The following is a 23,661-nucleotide window of genomic DNA, read 5'->3' as shown; positions in this document are numbered from 1 at the left end:
CCCCCCCACCAGAGGGTTTGTTTATGTCAAGGAGTTTGAGTTAATTGCTGAGATCTTTGAGGCTTTTTCCCAGCATGACTACTGTACTATACACATTGAGATCAAATTGAAAACTGAGTTGTCTTTAGAAAAGCTTGCAATGGAATTTCTCTCTTGTAGTCCAGATTTCATTGTTATCTTCAAAAGAACTTCAGTCCAGAGGTCCCTGCTGGTCTGCTGAAGGTTGGGCTAAATGTTCACCTATTGCAGAAGAGTAAAGATTTATTATGCTTAGTAGTACACATTATTACTAGCAAAAACTTGCTCATAGTATGTAGGTATATAAAACAAATTAAATACATTGGAGGCTCATGCAATAGTCATTTCTTAAACAAGTATTTATTGAGAACCTATTTTTGTCCCAGGCACTGTTCTATGCCCATTGTGTATGGCAGTGAACAAGATGGATATGGTATCTACCCTAGTGAAACTTATATACTAGTAGGGTGTATAGACCATAAACAAATAATTGTTACAAAGTAAAAAGTAACTTCATAGCAAGTGACTTATTAAGCAACTTTTGATAGTGTAGTCAGGGACAGTGCCTCGGAAAAAGGAGTAAAAAGAGACATTTGAACAGAGCCTGAATAATGAGAAAGTGTTATAAATGCAAAGACCTGGGGAGAAGGTGTTCCACGGAAAGGGGACATTAAGTACAAAATTTGTAAGACAGGAACAAGTTCTGTCTGTCCAGAGGACAGAAAAGTAACCAGTGAGGAAGGTGACAAGAAGTACAAAAGAAGGGGACCATGTAGGGCCTTTGTAAATAGTGAAATGTAATTCATTTTATATTCCATGGAGAGCTTTTGGATTTTAAACAAACCATGCTATGAATCAATTTATGTTAATGAATTTCACTTTGCCTACAATGAAGAATGAAAATAAAATAAAACTTAATTGTTGCTAAAAGGGAACAAAGAATGTTTTACTATAGAAGAATTTTGAGTTGCAACTTGAAGAAGGTATTAAGGGTTAAGTAGGTAAATAAAATAGAGAAAAGGCCATTCACATTTGAAGAAAAGTGTAAGCAAAGCCAAAGAAGCGTGTGGTTGTCTCGATGTCTAATATGAATGAGAGTTACATACCAGAAGTGGCTGCAAAAAAACATGGGTATATGTAATAATAAATTACTCACAAATATTGAGTCCTTTCGATCTACCATGCATTGATTGGGTTTAACCATTTAATTTGGTTGACTGAAAACCCATTTTATTTCCTGAGCACATTCATCCTCCTATTCTCTGAATATTTCACATCTCCTCATACCTTAGACTTTTAATATATACTTTCCTCTGTGACTCATAACTGAAGATCCTGTTCCTTATACTAAGAAAATGGAAGCAAACAGAAGTAAAATTCCACTTACTTGCACCTTCAGATCTACTTCCCTCCACTTATGCCCACACACTATGCCTTCCTCATTTTTACCATGGATGACTTGTCTGTCCAGGTTGTGATCTAACATTAACCTTTGTACTTGTGCCCTGGATCCCTTCCCCTTGTATTTTTTCAAGGACTTACTCCAGTCATCATACTTTGTTTTATTTCTTTCAAGTATTGTTTCTCTATTCTATCATGTCCTTCATTATAAAACCATGAATTAATCTCTTTAATTAAACAACAACAACAACAATAAAAAAAAAAAGAAAAACACAAAACACCCTTCTGGTTACTTCCCTACTACTTTATGCTCCATTTCTCTGCTTTCTTTTGAAGCAAAACTTAGAGAAGGTGTGTCCAATCCCTACAGTTCCATTTTCTTTTGAAACCACATCAATCAGGCTTTCATCACCACTCCTTGAAAGCACCCAAGGTCACACATGATCTTTATGTGGCAAAAAAGAAAGCCCATCATCAATTAATTCTCTTAGTTAAAATTTCAATTACATTTAATACAATGGGTAACTGTAAAGCTCTTTTTCAGCTGGCTTCTAAGACTCCACTACCTTCATCAAATGTTTCTCACATCTTATTGGTTACTGTTTTAACTTCCAGAATTTAGAGCCTCATCATTTCCAAACCTCTTAGAATGTTAAAAGATTCAGTTCTTGGACCTCTTGTCTTCTCAATCTATACTCACTCCTTAGGTAATATTATTTTTCTCCATAATTTATACAGTATATGTATGCTGATACATTCCAAATTTACATATCAAGTACCCTCCCAACCCTGCAATCCATCTGCTTCCTTAATATCTCAGGAATCCCATCTTCTTCTTGTCATTTTTCTTAATTATATAATAGGCATCACAAATGTAATATTTCCACCTCTAAACTGACTCCAATCCTATTCCACTCCCAGTATTCCACATGTAAGAAAGTTACCATGCTCTCTATACATTATTTTCACAATTGTACTAAGATATTGTCTTATTTATGTTTTTTCTCTCACAGTTGTATGGAGTTTTCCAGAGGCTAGTAGAAAATATAATAGTATTGCTTTTACACTTAATGGAATATGTGCTGTGTATTATAAAATTTCTCAGTTTTGAATAAGTGGAAAGAGTCAGACATTTCCTCAAAGGTTAAAGATAGAGTTATAATAGGATCCAGAAATTACACTTCCAGTTTCATATCCAAGATAAATGAAAACATATATAAATACAAAAACAGGAACATGAATGTTCATAGCAGCATTATTCATGATAGTCAAAGGTGGAAAAAAAAAACAAATGTCTATGATGAATTAACATACAAAATGAGGTATATCCATAAAATGGACTACTATTTAGCAATAAAAAAGCATTGATACTGATACATGGTACAAATGGATGAATATTAAATCATTCTAAAAAGCCAATCACCAAAGGTCATATATTATATAACTCAGTTTATATAATATATCCAGATGTCCAGAATAGCCAAAATTGTAAAGACAAAAATTAGATTAGTTGTTGCCTAAAGTTGGGTGGGAGGGATAAGGAGTAACTGATAATAGATGCAAATTTATTTGGGGGGTGATTTAAAACATTTTAAAATTAGGTGTAGTGATTGTACAACTCTGAGTATCCAAAAACCACTTGACTGTGTACTTTAAATGCATGAATTTTATGGTATGTGGATTAAATCTCAATAAAAACTATTTTTTAATAAAGGTTTAAAGTTTTTTTTTTCAATTGGGATTTCTAATACGGTAGAAAGACAAAACCTATATATATAGGTTATATAATTGTCAGGAGTTTAATTTTTTAAAATTTTATCACCCCTGTCCTACTATACATAAGAATGTCTTAATTGGTCTTGATGTTTTTATTCTAACTCCCTAATGGTCTACCTTTCCACATTATTAATCAAAATAATCTTTTAAAAATATTAGCCAGATTATATCACTTTCCTATTTAAAAATCTTTCTATGAGTTAGATCAAATCTTAAAGCTCTTATCATGACTTATAATACCCTACATGTCCCATTTCCTATTACCTGCTCAATCTTATCTTTACCAATAGCTATGTTCTAGCCATACTGACATTATTACTGTGTCACAAGTATATCAACTAGGATCTCACCCCAAGACCTTAGCATTTTTTTGTTTTCTATGCCTGGATTCTCTGGAGATCTTTACCTGAGTTATCTCTTTATTCAGGCCACTGCTCAAATGCCAATTCCTCAAATAGTCCTTTCCTGCTCTCCCTATTGAAAATAGCACCTTCCCTATATTATCCCCATTTCTCTTGATCTCCTTTCTCTGTCCTTTTGAATTATTCATGGGCACAGCAGGTTAAAATTATGGACAAAATTAACTCACTCCCCAGTCCACCCTCAGCATCACCCAACCAATGATTGATGGTCAGCTTCTTTGAGCACTGTGAAGGGTCGCTCTTGAGACATAATGTTCTTCACTGACGCTGGGACATAATGTTCTTCCCAGAGGGATTAAGCTCTAGTTCTCCACAGCGGTAACTTTCTTGACAACACACACTTTATTGGCTGATTACCCTTGCAGTCTCATTTCTTTACTTGCTTAAGAGTCTCCTCTGGTATTGCCTCTTAAATGTACTACATGCATTGAAATCTTTTTCTTTTATGGTTATCAGACTTGATATTATGTTTACTGTATTTCCTTATATTTATTGCTCTATTTTCTCTTACACCTACTGAAATGTAACTGCTAAAAATATAAGGGTCTTGCTGTGCTCACTGTGCTCATAGTGCTTAGAACAATGGCTTGTATCAAGTTGGCTCTCAACAGATATTTATTGAATGTAAAAATGAGTGATTATCAGATGTATGTCTTATGATAGTCCTGTGAGGCAGGTGCTATTATTATTATTTCTGTATCACAGACAATGAAGCCAAGCTTTCAAAAGGTTAACTAAATTGTCTAGGTCCCAAAATATGTAGAGATGACATTCTCTGACCTAACTGTTTGACATCAAAGAGCTCATACTTGTAACAAAATTCATAACAGTGAAAACTCAGCTCTGAAATCTAAGGTAAATGGTCTAGCCATGACTAGCAACAATTGATCGTACAGTGAACAGTGTAATATTCTTAGATTCTTCTTTAATAAGATAGAGTTAAGCAGGTAGAGCTACAAAGACTAGGCAAATATAGAAACAAATTAGAAACAAGTTAGTATAGATTCTGCTGAAGTTCTGAGTCCCTCCCTTCTAAATTTTGTTTCTTTTTTGGCTTACCTGTCTCTCATTCTCACCGCTGATGACTGTGGTCATTTGTGCCAGTAGTAAACTTTATACAACCTTTGATTTCCTGCTTTCTTTTGTTAAGGGTCGAAGTCACTCATCTTGTTTCAAGCTACTGTCTTGCTCTGAGCATCAGGTTTTAAATTTCAGAGTAAATCTATGGCCTTCTAGAACTCTGTGATTCTTTTCCCAAAGTCCAGGAAAGAAACCTGGAAGCTTACTCAGAAGAGTATCCAGAACTATTTTCAAAAGGTGACTAATTAATGGAATTAATCAAATGTAATGGTTTTGATCTGTTTGCTATCTAATTATCAAACACATACCTATAGCATTCTAAAACACCAAAATAGAAACAATAAAGGAGAAAAATTATGGGTGCCTAATGTTTTCTGATTATTGATTCTTCTTTATTTTTTCAATTCTTATTAGAAAATTAGTAAACTCATTGGATAGATGGAACAAAATTGAGGCACTAGAAGCCTTTCAAAGTAAATTATTTGATTAATTGTAATTATGTCTGAAGGTAAAGAAATAGACAAATGACTTCAACTTCCTCACTATTTAATCAGGAAATTGTGATTCTTTTAACAAATTATTTCAGAAAAAGCCAAAGATATAGTTTTCCTCTCATAGGGTTTCAAGGAATGAATGGGGTGGGACTTACCATGAAAGTTTAAAACAAAGTGGGCATCTGCTATTTAAAAAGGTGGCAGGAAGAGCAAGCTGCTGAGGGACAAGGAAGAATTGGATGAAGAGACAGCAAAGCCAGTTACATGATACAAAGTTTTTGCCAGAGAATTGCTGTTTCAATGTTTGTAGATTCCAGAACTTTGCCAAATTATCCAAGGAAAGTCTTACTGAAAGAACATTTTTACAGGAAATAAAAAGCAAGGAAATTTGACATAAAACTTGATTTGACTTCTGCTCTACTGTGATCTGAAGGTTGAGAAAACATCTGCATTGTCAGCGACACAATTAGTTTCCTGAGGAGTTCAAAAACATCATTCATTGAGATGACTTGAAGTCCTTCAAGATGCAGTCCTCATCTTCATTTATCCTTCTATCTTCAGCATTTAGCAGATGATTGAGTAATTGTGTATATTACCCAAAATCTAACCTATGTATCATCTATCAACCACCTATCTAACTTCACAGTGTTATCTATTAATCCTAATCTAAAATGGAATATTGACATAGATAATCTTTAATTTAATGATATAGTTTTAAAGCCCAGTAACTTAAGTGGTTAATGAGTCTTGTTTTATTCAAATTTTCACTGTCGTAGCCATGATGAGTATATGGCAATGAAAGAAAGGAAGAGCAGGTCTGGTGGCATCTAGCACAGTCACAGGGATCCATGAGAACTAGGAGCAACCACTGACAGGTTGGAGGAAATGTTTCCAAGACTCCCTTTGTGTGAACCGACAACAGGTTTCCTCAAATAATGCAAGTGGGGGACAAAGGGGGGTGTTTGTTCCCTTTCTTCTTCCCTCAGAGCTTCCCACCTTGGAGGGATTTAGTTCATGCCTGGAAAGCAGGAAACTTAGAGAATAAACTGATGGGATTAAAAGGTTATCCCAGGTCAATCCTTTTTCTTTCTTTCACTCCCTTGGAGAAAATTGGGTAGCATTTTGCCGTTTTTGATACTTGGCCTCCTCACTGGTATCATACAGCATATCTAGGCCAAAGTCTCCAGTGGTGAACTCAGCAAGAATTTTTAGTCTGAAGTAAACCCATGCCTAGTAGGAAACATAAAAACAGAATGCATGTATTTCAGAGCCCCCACTGGTAATAAATAATTTTTTTTATATAATTTTACAAATGACAAATAATCCAAGAGGACTAAAATTAGGTCTGGGAAAGAAAATGTTCTTTTTTCTTTCCCCTGCCTTTCTTTTTCTCTATAATATTATTCTGTTATATCTTAAAGAAGTTGTTGGGAAATGTAGAGATAAACTATTTGGTTATAAGTTGACAAATTTGCCATCTCCCATTTGCAAATGACACTACAGATAAAGGGCTGGTATCCAAGATCTATAAAGAACTTCTCAAACTCAACACCCAAAAAACAAATAATCAAGTCAAAAAGTGGGCAGAAGATATGAAAAGACACTTCTCTGAAGAAGACATACAAATGGCTAACAGACACATGAAAAAATGTTCATCATCATTAGCCATCAGGGAAATCCAAATCAAAACCACACTGAGATACCACCTTACACCAGTTAGAATGGCAAAAATGGACAGGGAAAGAAACAACAAATGTTGGAGAGGTTGTAGAGAAAGGGGAACCCTCTTACACTGCTGGTGGGAATGCAAGTTGGTACAGCCACTTTGGAAAACAGTGTGGAGGTGCCTCAAAAAATTAAAAATAGAGCTACCTTATGACCCAGCAATTGTACTCCTGGGTATTTATCCCAAAGACACAGATGTAGTGAAAAGAAGGGCCATATGCACCCCAATATTCATAGCAGCAATGTCCACAATAGCCAAACTGTGGAAAGAGCCGAGATGCCCTTCAACAGATGAATGGATAAAGAAGATGTGGTCCATATATACAATGGAATATTACTCAGCCATCAGAAAGGATGAATACCCAACTTTTACATCAACATGGATGGGACTGGAGGAGATTATGCTAAGTGAAATAAGTCAAGCAGAGAAAGTCAATTATCATATGGTTTCACTTATTTGTGGAACATAAGGAATAACATGGAGGACATTAGGAGAAGGAAGGGAAAAATGGGGGGAGGGAATTGGAGGGAGAGATGAACCATGAAAGACTATGGACTCTGAGAAACAAACAGGGTTTTAGAGGGGAGTGGGGAGGGGGGATTGGTTAGCCCGGTGATGGGTATTAAGGAGGGCACACACTGCATGGAGCACTGGGTGTTATACGAAAAACAATGGATCGTGGATCACCACATCAAAAACCAATGATGTATGGTGACTAACATAACACAATAAAATTAAAAAACAAAAAAATTTGCCATCTCCCGCCTTTATACAAATTCAACCAGAAAACTTAAGATTATACATTATGTTATGTATTAGGTATCTATGCACTGATGATATGTATAAGATAATGCCACTGCCGCTGCTTCTATAGACTTTGAATTCCAAATTCCCATAACCAAAAAATATAATAAAGTCTTCATGATCAATCCAGCCTACCAAGGCATTCCTAGATGCACAACTTCCTGTCTTTGATCAGCAGTAAAGAAAAAACAGGAATAGGGAAGAGATGCTTCCTTTTCTTTCTGTTCTTACTAAAGGAGTTATTGTACTGAAATATCCAGAGCTCAGAAAAGAAGTCCACATTTTGTGGCTCAAGGGTTTTGTCTTGAAATCCTCTCATTAGATGAGACAAATAAGATTTTATTGAGCCACTAGGGAGGTAAGGGCTCTCTGAGCCAGACAAGAATGTTGGATGGAATAGACTGTGTATTATCATTCAGCTACACAAATGAGCATGATCTGACAGGCCCAGCAATGAAAAGAAAGGTGATACTAGGCAACCACAGTTATAAAGATAATCTATAGTACTGAAGTTTCTCTTTTTCTTTATACCATGAATGACCCTTGTCGTCTGATATTATATTTTTGCATGTTTGGAAAAGCAGATGAAAACTTTTCAATCTTTTGAAAAGGAAAATATTAGACCTAATATGTTTGGCCTAATCAATATTTTAAAACCATGAAAAAATTCTCGTTTTACTGCTATTTATTATTATAAGCAGAGTACAATAATGTACACAGGTGATATGTCACCATAACTATTCTCATCTTGTTGATAGAGAACTATGTTTGGAAAAGTTAACTCATTAGACTTGAAATGTTGTTAAAATAAGTGCAATGAAAGCACAGAAAAGTATAGAAGATGCTGATTATAATTTTATAAATATAGTATAGAGGAGGTGTTGCTGTGCATACATTTATTAACTTCTTTGTCCATCCACCCCTCCTGGTCTTCCTTTTTCTCTCCGGAGCTCTCTACCTTCCCATACACCCATGTTTCCCCAGACTGATCACTAAACTTCTATTATAAAAATGTACTTGGTTTAACTTTGCTATTAATATTAGTAAGTACAGAATCATTCTTTAACTAAATGGATATATTTTAATTTCTAGAATGCATTTTTTAGTGGCCGTGATATGATCATCCCTCTTCTAAACTGATTGGAAGTAATAATTAGTTTTTTCTTTGATATTTTCCCAAAGATACAGCTAGCTACCTTTTCTTTTTGATTTGTGTCACTTTACTTTTACAAAACTATTTCTGTTCAAAAAGACCTCGTATTGCCTACAATGACCTCACAGACTTGAAATGCCCAAACGATGCATAGAAAAGCTTCATGTGCTTGGTATTTAATGACAGCTTTGTTTCTAGTGTGAGGAATACAATGTATCTAAATCTCCAACATAAAGGTCATCTGTGTGCCACCATTTCAGAGCAAGGCTAGGTGACACAGATTAATTTCATAACAAGCAACATCTGTAATTACAGCTTTCCATTCATTTAATAAGATAAATAAATATAAGGTCTGACACCATCTAAAAAGTTCTTGGGACTTTTCGTTCTCTAGATGAAAGGTGTTATCTAAATCCTTTAGAGTGCTTGGTTGTAATTACTGAGTTTGTTTGCTGGGGAGATAATTGCATGGCTTATTGCCTCATATACTCAAAACAAGAAAATGGTTGACCTAAATCTTGCTAAATCACTCACATCAGATTAGAGTATGACCAAAGGCAGGTACTTGAAGGCAAAAGCCAGAACACTTGACATGGTGCCACCACACTGGCATCATATTTTACTGAAGACAAGAGCCAAAAAAGTCTTTCAGTGCCCATGACAGATGAATTCACCTGAAGCTGCTATCCAGTTGAATTCAGAACACTTGTCAGAAGCTAGAGAACTTTTATAAGATGGGATCGCCAGAAGGAAAAAAATGTACTGAGCAACTCTGCCCAAGAGCCATGAGGATAAATCCCACTCCTAGTGATTTGTTTGGGACTTGAAAATGAACTACATAATATGTTGGACATCTGTTCTCTATGAAACTGTGGATGATTTCTTTGAGATCATGTATTAAAGGCAGAATTAAGGATTTTGACTCATAGGAATGCATTTTTATTGACCTCTTATTATTTTATACCTTATAGCATCTCCTCTTCAATGGCTTCTTTGGAATGCCATGGGAAAACTTACTGACAAAAGAAAAGGCTTCAACAAGGTAATAAGTTACTCAGCAAGAGAAGGAAAAGTTTAAATGTGGTAGAGAGTGTTGTCTTTTAAGCAATAATCTGTTCTCCTTATTCCACTTTCTTTACCTATGGTTTTGGGGTGCACTGATGAGGGAAGTGATTTTCCTTACTTTTGGTAAGGAGAGTAGAAAATGTAGAAAAAAGAAGTTCTTTGTTTGTTGTTCTGCTCCGTTTGAACTACAGCAATATATAAAGCAAGTCCCTGCCAAATCTCTATGAGAGCATTGGGTGTACATTGGAAGCAGGTTGAAAGTGGGTGGGTGGAGGGAGTGGGTGGAGGGAAGCTGATAGGTAAGCTTGTGTGTGTTCCAGACCTAGCAGCAGGTTTTGCGAGTTCCAACACTGGCAATGAGTTTGTTCTCTGAAAGAAGTCTGGGCCTCTGTGTGGATAAAACAAACATTTTAAATTGAAACTCATAAAAGAATAAAAGAGTGCAAACATTCTTACTTATTCTCTCTCTGAGGGGTAGAGGGAAGGCCTTGGTGTCTGACAGGTGCAGCTTATGAGTAACCTGGACAGCAGCCAGAAGGTCTTGTAAGAACAGACCAAGAAGACCACACCTGTTGATTGGAAACATTACCATCTAACACCACAGATGAAATTGTGCAAAATGCCACCCCTATTTTCCCACTTTCCACAATGGCTGATTTTCATTAAATGAAGGTTAATACTAACTAAGCAGTTCCAAATCCTGGAGCCTTCCATTGGATACAGAATGTACCAAATTTCATTTGATTAAGATCAAAACCTTGCCTTGAATGGATTCATTTTTCATTTTCATCCTAATGTTGCTGAAGAATGCCATTGGATGTCCTTCAGTGTCCTTTGCAGGACACTTAATCTATTTGCTTCCTAGACATAAATTAGTTTGCTGAGTGTGGCTTTCCACAGCTAAAAGCATTATGAGAGTCTGCTAAAGGTCAAAGTTACGTCCTGTGCCTAGAAGGTGAATAAAATAAGGTTTCAAGGGAATCTCTTGGGAAAAGAAAAAGTCTCACCATCCACTGTGCAATAGAAGAAAGAAAGAGGCTGTAGGGAATAACTGTCTGGATAAAAACAAAAGAACAAAAAAACAAACAAAAAGAAGCTATCCGGTAGATGGGAACAGGAAGAGAAAGGGGAAAATCTGTGCCAAGAGGTTTCAGAACCATCTGCTGACAAGAACATTTTTTGGTAACTCTTGTTTAAATTCGATTTAAACTATTGACCTATATGTGAATACCTCTCCTATTTCTGTTCAATTCTTTGTGTTCATTCTGTTTTTTTTCCTTTCTGTTATGTATAAGGGTTAATTAAATATTAATTAAACTGCTATGCATTTAAACTGCTATGTATAAGGGTATAAAGATAGAAAAGAACACAACAAAATCATCTCCCACATCTTTGAAAGTATTATATGTGAACGTTTCCCTTCCTCCTAAAGCCTGCCAAAGATTTAGGTTTTAGATCTTACATGATTTTTTTCTGGATGAAAACTCACACTACTGGGGTTGTTCCTGTAGTTGAGCTTTCTCCCACATGCTGTTACCATCCTGTCAGTCATGTTTGTGCCCATTGCTGAGTTTCTTCATGTTTAGTGCTGGAACACAGCTCCTGGCCTAATCAACCTGGGGAAACCCTGGCTTCCCACTACGCAAATGAAATGCTTTAGACTGAAAAATGAATAAGGTTGGAACAATAGATTTTTTGCCAAATGTACACTACATATCTTATGTATACAGAAATGTACATGTGTAAAAGAATTCCTTTTGTAATGCAATATCAATTGTTTCCTTTCTCCTGTTCTACATCTGACCCCCAGGTCCACACACTTGAGAAATAAGAGTTCAGAATAAAAGGATTTGATTTAGTGTGTCTGGTGGGAGGATGATACATTAACTTTATTTCCCCCTCCCGAGTGGGAAAAACAGGATAAGCCATTATTACGTACAAAGCAGCTGCTAAGAAAGCAGCTAGAGGCATTAAAACCGAGATTATCTGTCTTCTGTAATTAAATCCCTTTTCTTTCTTTTTTTTTCTTCTTCTTTTTTTTTTCTCCAGTCCTGTACCAGATGAGTCCTTAGGTCCCATGAGCATAGTTTACCCATCATCTTACACAGTATCCTCAAGATGAGCAGAGGCAGTAATTAGAAACTTTTAACCCATGAGGATTTTATTATTTTATTATTTCCTTCTTAAGGAATATTTGGGAGCTATTGTTTTTATCCAAGAGTTGTTTATAGAATTTGACCCATGACTCTCATCAGAAATTGATACCTCATTTGCTCCGTAATGCACATAGATTCCAGGATCTTTGTCTTCAAACATCTTTCCTCTAGCCACCAACACCACCATGCGCATACCTTTCTATCGCATCTGGCACACACCCCTTACATCACTGGCATTTGTGTTGATTGGTCATAGAAATACCAAGTATTTTGGACTTAATGTGGAAGATATGTGTTGACCAGAGACAGGGATAAATGCTAGGTTTGGATTTGCTTCTGTCTTATGAGCTAGTACGATTCCACACACATTCATATATTCCTGGATCTAAAATGACATCATTTTCTAAGCTGATACAGAGTAGATTCTCAGGAAAAAAGAAAAGAAAAAGGAAAAACTCAGGACTTACCACAGACAAGAAATTCCCCTCTTCCTGTGTTCTTTAACAGGGTAGCCAGAGATGGGCTGATTTAGAGAGCCTTCAAAAAATATATATTTTAGTGCTAATGGTCAAAGTTATAGACTTTCAGTCAGTATAAGAAAGAAGAAACAGAACGATCTAAACTTTCCTAATAGAGAAACACTGACATTTCTACCTGTGCAGGCCAGCTGGATGTTACACTTGATCAGTATCCTCTCAGCATTTTCTCTGACTTGTGGAGATTAAGTGACCTAACTCCACCTACTGGATGACTAAGAATTACATCGCTCTGGCTTAGAATGGCAAACTGGCATCATGAAACGGACAGGAGCTTAAAACCCTGGAGAGTCTGACTTAAGCTTTTAGCTTTACCACTTTCTGGCCAAAGTAGTCACTTCTTAAAGAGTGACTGAAGATTTCTGGGCTAGAGCTTCATTGTGAGTAAAAGAAAAAAAAAAAAAAAGTGGCTTGAGCTGATGACTCCAATGCTTTCTGCATGATTCTGATTTAATCTGAGTTAAGAAATCTGGACCAGAGGCTCTTTATTCACGTTGGCTGTAGTGATACGCTGGGTACTGTTTTTTGATTTGGCTAACTGCTAATGAGTATACTCACAAACTCCCACCATTTCTGCTATCACTCACCCTGGTCCTGCCACTTGCCAGGTGAGTGTTCCTCCAGGCAAGAACTTGATCTCTAATCCTCCTTTTCCTAGACGAGAAGAGATGACAACACTTCCCCTCGGAGTGATGCAGCTCAAATGGCATTTTAGCAATACTAACGCCTCTCTTTTTGGCAGTCACGGATATTTGGGGTTTTAGGACGATGTAGGAATGACAGAATCATATGAGAGTTTGTTTAGAGCCAGTAATATGGAGCAACACTGCGAACAATCCAAACTCAGGTAAAAGGAAATATTTTAAACAAGTATAATAAAGTCATGAAGAAAGAAAAAGCTATTTATTTCAACACATTATAATTATTTCCCTGTGCCAGCCCTCTTTCATATTGTGAAACTCATATTACAGAAAACCACGCTGACACAAACACCTATGCACATCCATCATCACAGTTTTACCTCGTTCCCAGTTCAGACCTTGAGGCTTGGACTTATATTTTGTCTATGATCATTCAGCTTCTCAGTATGCCCAGTGTCTACAAGTGAACACTGAAAATTTAGATGGAGCTGTGTATAGTCTGGTATCTTGGTATTAAGAGTGTTGCTTGTTGTTTGTATTCTTCTTCCTCTGCAAGATAAGATGAAGACCAAAACCAAATAGATCCTCCATGTTAAGTAAAGAAAATCTCAAAAATAATGATCACAGATAAGAAAGAATACTTGTTTATATGGCTCCATTCTGTTTAAAGAGACCAAAGGGGGAAAAATATTAACTCAGAGTGGATTTGGTCTTAGGTCCTCTGCTCTTATGAATGGAGTCTAGAAAGTCTCCTTTAATTTTGTTCAGTAAGTTATTAGGACTTCTTGGGGCACCTGGGTGGCTCAGTCAGTTAAGTGTCTGCCTTTGGCTCTGGTCATGATCTCAGGGTCCTGGAATGGAGCCCCATATCAGGTTCCCTGATCAGCGGGGAGCTAATCTCCCTCTCCCTCTGCTGTTCCCTCTGCTTGTGCTCTCTCTCTCTCTTTTAATATTTTTAAAATATTAAAAAAGTATTAGGACTTCTCATGCTCTTATTATTTCTTATTCCTCTGATCTGTCTCCTTATTTGTTTTAACAAATTACCTTTCTTGTCCTACTTCTGACTTTTTCACTCATCTGCTAATATGTTATGTAATCTCTAATATTTTCACTTTCTTATAGATCCCATTTTCCAAGGACCATATAGCCTGGGATCAATTATTTTTGTTGCTAGACATTCAATATTTATTTATACCCAGTTAAATGAAAGATCATGATGTTTCTTCCAGTTATATGATAAGAAGGTCATCTTTATTAAAGTAGGAAAATCGTAAATTCTTCCACTGTATGCTGCTATGCATTCACTTCAAAATAATCTGCACCCTCTTTTTATATAATTATAAAATAGTTCTCATTTTTGAAATTGAAATAAAAACTTATAAGAGACTTTCAATAAAGAAAAAATCATTTCATAATTTAACAAGGTTCATTTTAGTCAAATCAAAATAAATCTTTCATAGGTGCTCTAGGACATTTCCTTTACTTTGTTTGTAACCTCAACTAAGTGAGGATCTTCTATTCTAAAATTTGAGTAAGAAAAAATATGACACTCCCAATTTCAGAGATCATTTACAAATCACAAGTTCACTGAAAGTTACATCTAGCTATGTATCTATCTATCTATCTATATGTAATTACATATATATATACCTATAACCAAATACTATAATTGCAATTATTTGATTTTAAAAGTGAATTATAATTTGAAAAATTGATAATAAGTATAGCAGTTAGAACATGGGCTAATGTAGGATGATGGACATTGGAATCCAAAAAGTAAATATCTCAACAATTCGGGTAAGGGAACCTGATAATATATTCAACCTGTCCTAACATCTGGAAAAGTTTTCAACATTTGTGTTAGTAAAACCACTAATAGATTTTGACAGCGTTTTCCTGACTTTATTTCTAAGCATTTATTGAAACACAGTTAAAATAGTCTCCATGTGTACCCAGTTCATCCTTGCTCCATTCTATAAAACACGGCTTTATGTAAGCCACTGAGGATAGGGTCTCATTATTGCTTTCAGAATGTGTCCTGCTTTAACTCCAACTCCTACCCCTCATCATAAAGTTAAAAACACATGTTAGTCCTAAATTTCCATTTTAGAATTGATCTAAAATATCCCGTATCCCTCTTCGAATTATTTACTTCCTTTTGTCAAAACTAACCAAACTATGATGGCATTTTCTTATTTTATAAAATATATATTACATAATTTTTTTATGATTAGAAAAGCATGACAACCATTTTAAAGAGTTCAGAAAATAGTTAAAAGTATGCTGTTAGCCTGAGTGCATTGTCTTTCAAACTTTTCCTTTGCATTTACATAAAATATAATCTCTTTAATCACAAAAATTAGATTATTATATAAAACTCTTGCATAGCATGCATTTTTCTCCCAATATGTTATCATAGACATCACTCTATTGCAAGTACTTTGCTTCAATTCCATCATTTTGAAAAGCTGTATGCTATTTCATTTGCAAATCTATCATGATTTATTTAACTCCTCCCCCTTTGGTTGACATTTAGATTGTTTCCATTATGTTGCTAATATAAACTGCCCTATAATGAATATCTCTTACATGTGTCCCCATAAACTTAATTTTTTTTGCATAATTCCCTGAAAGGGGGAATTCTTGAGTTGGACATTTTAAACATTCCTAAATATTGTTAAATTGTCCTCTAGAATATTTATACCAATTATTTTCCTGCCAACAGTGTGATCAAATGCCTATTATCCTACATTTTCACCAGTATCACTAAGCTTATGACTAAGGTATGTTATAATTTTGTTTGTTGTTGTTTATATGTGTGCTATCTAATAGGGAGATTAAGTATTAAAGGGTTTAAGTGTTTAGTTTTTAGACTGTGTACTCTATGTAGAACACTATGACAGAGTTCTAAGCAGAAAATGCCATTAATTCTATATGATAAAAACTCATAAAGGAAAACTCCATCACAAATTTCCTGACCACTAGTGTTTCAGCATTTCTGTAGAAGCTCATATTAACAGAAAGAAAGTAATTTTATATTTGTTCTAATAATAATACGTAGATTACATTCATTTATAGCATCAAACTTGTGTGGGGGGTTGGAATCATTTCCCAAGTATAAGGTTCCATAGTAGAACTTGACCTGGTGATGATGAGAATACGGTTTTGTCTGTCTATCTTAGTTAGGTAACCAGTGATAATTCAGAATGTAGAATGCAGGTTAAATGGGATGGTAACTGTTCAACTCGTGTGTGTGTGTGTGTGTGTGTGTGTGTGTGGTGGCAGTAGGGGGGAGGGAGGATGAGATTCACTCATTCAGATACCTTTCTTTGTATTCTTTATAAATACTTTCAAGCTCATCAATTCCTTCAATTCCTTTCCAACTCTATCTTCCTCTTCTCTTTATTATCACTGTTCTCACACTGCACTTTTTGTACCAAATCCTGTTCCTCCTCTTGGCCTGTGGACTGGCCTTTCCTTTTCATGTTTTGTGCAGCTTCCCTTTGTTTATGGGACACATTATCTGTATCATATCTTTGGAGCTCTTGTTGTCTGTTCCCATTGAGGCTGCCCTTTGTCTGGGCTACTTTTCCCTGCTAAAATTCTTTCCTTTCTATGGTGAGTGGCTGAATTTTTATGCAAATTTCACTGTACATACTGCCTCTCATCACTCTCTCATTTCCAGTTGTTTTTGGACACGCTCCAGTCACCCAATATGAGCTGCATTTACCTTTTGTGCCATATTCCCCCCTTTTGATGGTTTCTTCCTTTTCCAATGTCAATCCTCCCTTCCTGTTTGAGTGTTTTCTTTAATGGCCTTCTTTTGTTGTTAATGAAATTTTCTGTGAGTTTTTTACTCTCATCACTTTTTCAAGTTCATTGTTGGTCTTTTTACTTTGCTTTCATAACCAGTTCCATTGAAAGTCTTCTGTTCTCAGTCTTGGTTTATTGTTTCCTAGAATATTCTGTCATTATCTGTGATATGTACATATAGCCTGGTCCTCAAGGAAAGTACCATTTATGTGACCAAAAAAAATTATGCTTCCCTTTATCAACATATTTATTAGGGCAGAATCATACAACTAAGGATCTCCCATCCATGCAAAGATTTGGGAATTTCTTGGAATATCTATTACACTGGGGCAAATTTTGAAGTAAAATACTCAAAACACATGGCAGAGAGATAAGATTATGGTAAAGATGAATTTGAAATCTAGTTAAATAACGACTCTCACATTGTCAGGACTCAGAGTGCTTTTAAATGTCATTTAACCCATTTTGTCATTCAGTATCATATCTCCACAACATCCCAAACAAATAATTATTTAGACATGGATAACCAAATACAGATTAGCTGATCAGATTTTAATCTTTTCCTTACATTGAATGAAAATCTGTCTCAATGTAGGTTTGCATTTGGGCCCTAATTCTACTACTAGCATCACATGTTAAGGGGAAAAAAATCTAGTTCTTTGTATTATAGTACTTCAAACATTTGAAAAACAGACCTTTTTTTTTAAAGATTTTATTTATTTGACAGAGAGAGACACAGTGAGAGAGGGAACATAAGCAGGGGGAGTGGGAGAGGGAGAAGCAGGCTTCCCTGCGGAGTGGGGAGCCAGATGCGGGGCTCAATCCCAAGACCCTGGGATCATGACCTGAGCCAAAGGCAGACTCTTAACGACTGAGCCAGCCAGGCGCCCCTGAAAAACAGACATTTTATATCTGTTCTTCAGTTTGAAAATTCTTAATCCTGACTAGATATTCCCAGTCCCTATAATGAACTTTTCCTCAGATAGAGTTTTTTAATATAGTATCACCATCCTTGTAATATCCTTTGTAACACATTTCTGGTTGCCTAGATATATAGTCTTATATGTTCTTCCCAAAATTGAACACATCAATCTGAGAGGAGTTTGAACAACTAATAGAAGGCCCATATCCTCCTTCAATCAAGAGATTATAGTATTACAATGTAATGAAAGACATGATCACATTAATATCATAAAAATTGACACATATTGAATTTCTTTACATTTTGTTTATAGTGTACTATTCTATTTCACTTAAGGTTTTAGGTATGAGTACGTATTGCATGTAAACTTGCAAGATTTGTCCCACCATTCTTACTTATCAAGATGCTTTTGGAAACTGATTTTTATCATACTATATATTCAGTCATTCTTCTCTTGATTGATGCCATTCTCCATCCATACTATTGATAGCGAACAGAATATATTCAAGGTCAGAATTCTGTGAAACTACATTACAGACTGACATTCATCTCCTACCCAGCATTCTTTGAACACCACCATTCAGTTTGTAATCCACCTAACTGAAATATCATCTAGCCCTACTTGAGCTTTAATCTCATAAAAACATCCTGTCAAATGCCAATATGTTTAATGCATTTCCTTTATCAGCCAGTCTAATAATTCTTTCAACCTACATTTTATAAGCCTTCTTGCTAGGGTAAATCAAATAGATCAGGTACATAGATTCTGACAACTTCAACTCAGGTTTTGATTTAGATGAATTCTGTATTTCTTAGTAGTCTATATGATCATACTCTATGTCTGTTTTCCTGGTTACCAAAAGCAAAAAACATGGTTTAGTCCCCTTGCTTAGTTGTCATATAAGTTCTATTATAAATGCAGTGTTAATTATTTTTGAAATTTTTTTCTTTCACTCCTTCCTGAGCCAAAACCCACAAGACCAATAGAAAATTTTTTGTCATCCCATAATAAATATGTATCTCTAAAATTATAGGAATGTATTTCCCAGAACGATATAGCAGTCATAAGATCTTTTGAGATTATTCAATAGTCCAATTCTCAAGTGCAGAAACTTAAGAATATGAACAAATTTTACAAGTATATTTTAAACTATACAAAAAAATTTACCTTTCCAATCACAATTAGGTCCATCAAAGTGCCTCTTTCACTGTCTAGACATACAAGCCATTCTATTTTGCTTGATAAATTTTTATCTATCAATGTTGATTATTAGCAGGACATAAATATAACTAGGTAAAGGACATAAGAAATAAATGTATTGAAGTTTGAATAGATATGTAATTACAAAATTGACATAGTAAAGCTGAAAGCCGAATTCCATAGAAGAAAATCTTGTCTTTTTATTCAATATTTTCTGGGCTATTAGTTTTCCTCAATTAGTGTAGTTTGTTGTTGTTTGTTGTTTTTAAATCTTGATTTTAGAACACTTTGGAAAAAATTGTAAATGGCCTACAGGAGAGCAAATCTTATGTATATATAGAGAAAATCAAACTAGAATAAGAATGTATACTTAGCTTTAAATTATAAAATGTTTATTGTTCTTTTGTCTAATTCACTATATGTATAAAGGACACACTAAAGAAAATGACCAAAAGGTCAGAAAGACACTTAAATCCTGACAAAGAACAACTTTTCTTGAAAGTTTTAAGGATGAGGCTACTCAGCAAAACTCCTGTTAGTAATTGCAGCTCTTATCAACTAAATGTTCAATTTAACTTGGGCCCTACATTGAACTCATGCTTTATTTATTCAAGGATTTAGGGATGTGAGGGTAAGTCTGAAAAATGCTATCACAAGGCTTTCAATGGTTCTATTTACATGGGAGTGCTGGGAGCTTCCTGGGAAAGAATTCACCCCACCAAGAGAATCTGGCACATGCTTTTTGTTCACAGAGAATCATAAGGAGGATAAAGTGATGTACAATATGCTCTCAGTCATTCTCATTGTTCTTTGGCATCATGCTGATGGATTAATGCCTGAATCATTAAAAAAAAAAGAAAGGCTGTAACAAAATGTAGTGAAGAATAAAAGAGCATAGACACTGAGGGATAAAGCATCAGCAGCATTTAAGTAAGCGAGTTCTTCAGTGACAGGAGATAGTACTTTCAGCTATGAAAGGAAGGGACATGTCTAAGGTTGTCAGATAGAGGAAGTAAGAATAAAGGATGCTCTGTTAAATTTGAATTTCAGGTAAGGAACATTTTTTTTCTTCAATATAAGTAATTTCCATGAAATATTTATGGCATACTTATACTAAAAAAAAAATGATTGTTCATCTGAAATTCAAATTTAACTGGGCATCCTGAATTTTATTTGGCAACTCTAGGCATGACAGTAATATTGGCAATGGCAGTGGAAGGGGTCAGGGCTTTTAACTCGAATATATTCGCCCTTGCATGGAATTCAGAAAGTAGAAGTTCCTACGATGAGCAACAACATCATTGGCACCATCAACTATTTCCTCATATTGGCCCTGAATTTATAGCCATTAAGCTTTTATAATCCTCTTTGTCTTGCTATGAAATTCCTTTCTCCCTTCATATGCATAGTTCTAAACAAATTTTTTATATCATAAAAGTTGATCCAGAAAAAGAAAATATGTGAGGAAGAATAATAAAATATAATAAAATAAAAAATAAAATGGAATAATAAAATGCATTCCTGAGCCTATCATGCAACAGAACAGAACATCACCCATAAGGTGACCATGTTTCTCCCATATCCCATTACCTTCTTCATTAGAGAAAACTACTATTCTGATTTTTGTGTTTATTAATTTCTTGCTTTTTAAATTAGATTTTACGTGCATAGGTATCCCTAAATAATGTGTGGCTTAATTTTATTTATGCCTAATTTTATAAATGTATTATACTGCAACTTGCTTTATTTACTAAGGTCTATCCATGTTGTGGCTTTTGCCTCTAATTCACATATTTTCACTGATATATAATATTCTATAGGTAAATCTACATGTCATTACAATATTGATGAATATTTTGTTATTTTCCCCTGTTGTTTTAGTTATTATAAATAATGTCCTGACATTAATTTGCATGTCTCCAGATGTATATGAAAGATTCCCTCTTTAAACAGTATAAGTAGGTGGGGCACTTCTGACTTCTAAGATACGGGCATATTTGGTTTTACTCGATAATGCCAAAATGTTTTCCAGTGATTATACCAATTAAATTCCTACCAGCTATGTCTAAAGTTTCCCCCTTTTGACATCCACACCAACACTTAGTATTTGCAGAATTCTTAATTTTTGCTAATCTGTTGGGTATAAAATATCTTATGTCTTAATTTACACTTCTCTGAATGTTAATGAAATTAAGCAACTTTTCCTATGCTAACTGGCCATTCTTATTTTTTTTTCCATGAAATGCTTTTTGTTTTCTGTTGAAATATTCATCCTTTATGTATTTATTTAAGAATTTCATTATAAATTTGAACAAGTAATTATTTCATATTTATATTTGTTGTTAAGATCTCCCAACTTTATAAAAAGTCTTGATAGTAGTAGAGCATGTCTTCTTTTTTCTTTATTCTCTCTTTCCTTCTACCATTTTGAGATGTATTCTTTTGTACTTTCACTTACATCTTATATTGGATATTTAACCCATTCATGTTTTGGTCTTCTTCTCTCCTTTTACAATTTTTTTTTTCCTTCTCAGTATCATTTTTAATATTTATCTGCTTCAGTATCTGTGGATTCATGTCCTTCATTGGTTTTGGTATATTTTTAAATAGCATGAATGTTACCTTTCCTCCATTTTCTCTGATATCTCTTTATAAGATTCCTATTAGACATATGTTATAATTTTTCTCATTCTATTACGCATACTTGCATGCACACATATACACATACATATTATTTATTAGTATTTTTATTTTTCTCTGCTGAGTTTGGGTAATATTTTTTTTTCAGATTCAGCATGTAATAATCTAGTAGTGGAACAAAGTTTTGTTTAAACAGAACCTGACATAGGGTTTACAATTTCAACAATTATATGCTTCTTGACAATTCTATTTGTTATATATTTAAAGTTTGCCTGTTGTTGTTTCCAGATCTCAGCATAGATATCAGTAATTGGCTCTAGGAAAAGATTAGTTTTCTGGTATCAGCTAAATGTTTTTTTGTTTGTTTGTTTTTTCTTGCCAGCCCAATAAGCTTTTAAAAGTAATTATTTTGGTAGCATATGATATGCTTGCACTTTGAAGTAGACTCATTCAAAATATTTATTCTGCCAGACTTCTGGAGTATAAACCCATTATTACTTATTCTTCTTGTCTTAAGTTAAATCTCCCTTTTTGAGAGGTCTCTCCTGACCCCCAGATTAGAATAATTATCTTTGTGTAGTGTTTCTGCCTTTTCCTAATGCTTCTCACAGAATTACTTAAGATTCATTTTCTCTAATAGACCTTAAACTCCTTGTAGCCATTGACCATATACATTTAGCCCTAGCTCATGGGTTTATCATATGCAAAAAATTTACTTATTAGTTTCTTAAGTTCAGTTTGCATGAACTTAATTCACTGGTTTTGATAGCTGTGCTGTCTCCACAACATGGGTAATAGTAGCAAGAGGGGATATTATCACATGGGATAGTTGAAGGAAGTTGAAAATGTCCAATGCCATAGTTTAGCACTATTATTTAGCTGAAAGGGAGACATTATGAGAGCTCCCTTAAATTTTAGGAGAATTTTGAAGGGGATAGGAGCTTCTGGGGAAAGAAACAAGCAGACTTAGAGAAGTAATGATTTCATGATCCCATGTTACCTTTAGGCTTATGTGTCCTGGAAAGTGTAGGTAACTTAATCATAGTCATTTAAAACTAAAGGAACATGGAGTTTTCTTTCACTAAACCAGTAAATTCAGTGTTCTGATCACAGCACACTAGCATCTCACATTTTAAAATTTTAAGAGAATTAGCTAGTGACCTTATTGATATTTCCATTACCTATTGAGAAAAAAGCAAGAGTTTTGCTAACAGTATGAGTATAATTCTACCAGATAGCTTCAGAATATACTGGATTTTAATAGGCAATATATGGTTCATAGAGATAGTCTTTAAGAGTTATTACATAGCAGGTTTTAGATTTTTTTCTATAGCATTAGATATGCCTGATCAAAGGTAGAAAATGGCCGAGGGTAAATCTCAGTAAACCAAATTTTTACTTCGACTACTGTGTTATCTCATCTTTAGGATGTAGAGGACATTTCCCCCCTTCTTTGAGTGTTGTAAATCGTGAGTCTCTTTCCATGTTTTATCATATTTTTATTTCAGCTTTTTTTCTGATATGAATTCCATTTTTTATTTTCCTTGATGAATCATTTCACCTTTTAACTGTTTAATTCGAGCTTCCAAGTCTTTTGTGGTCCTTATGATTACAGAAGCTTATATGAGGTTTCCTCAGGCAAAGCTGATTCATTTCACAGCTAAAATATCTACTTCTGCATAGATATGAGGAGAAGAATCAGTCCATGATAATGGCAACAGGAACTACACTACCCTGGGGTTTAGCAATGCCCTGCAAGGCCATAGCTTGAGCAGATAAAGCTATCCTTTTCCCTGCACAGGACTACAGAGAG

Source organism: Halichoerus grypus, chromosome 1 (assembly GCF_964656455.1).
Source record: "Halichoerus grypus chromosome 1, mHalGry1.hap1.1, whole genome shotgun sequence".
NCBI classification, from domain to species: Eukaryota; Metazoa; Chordata; class Mammalia; order Carnivora; family Phocidae; genus Halichoerus; species Halichoerus grypus.
Note: the sequence above shows the minus strand (reverse complement) of the source record.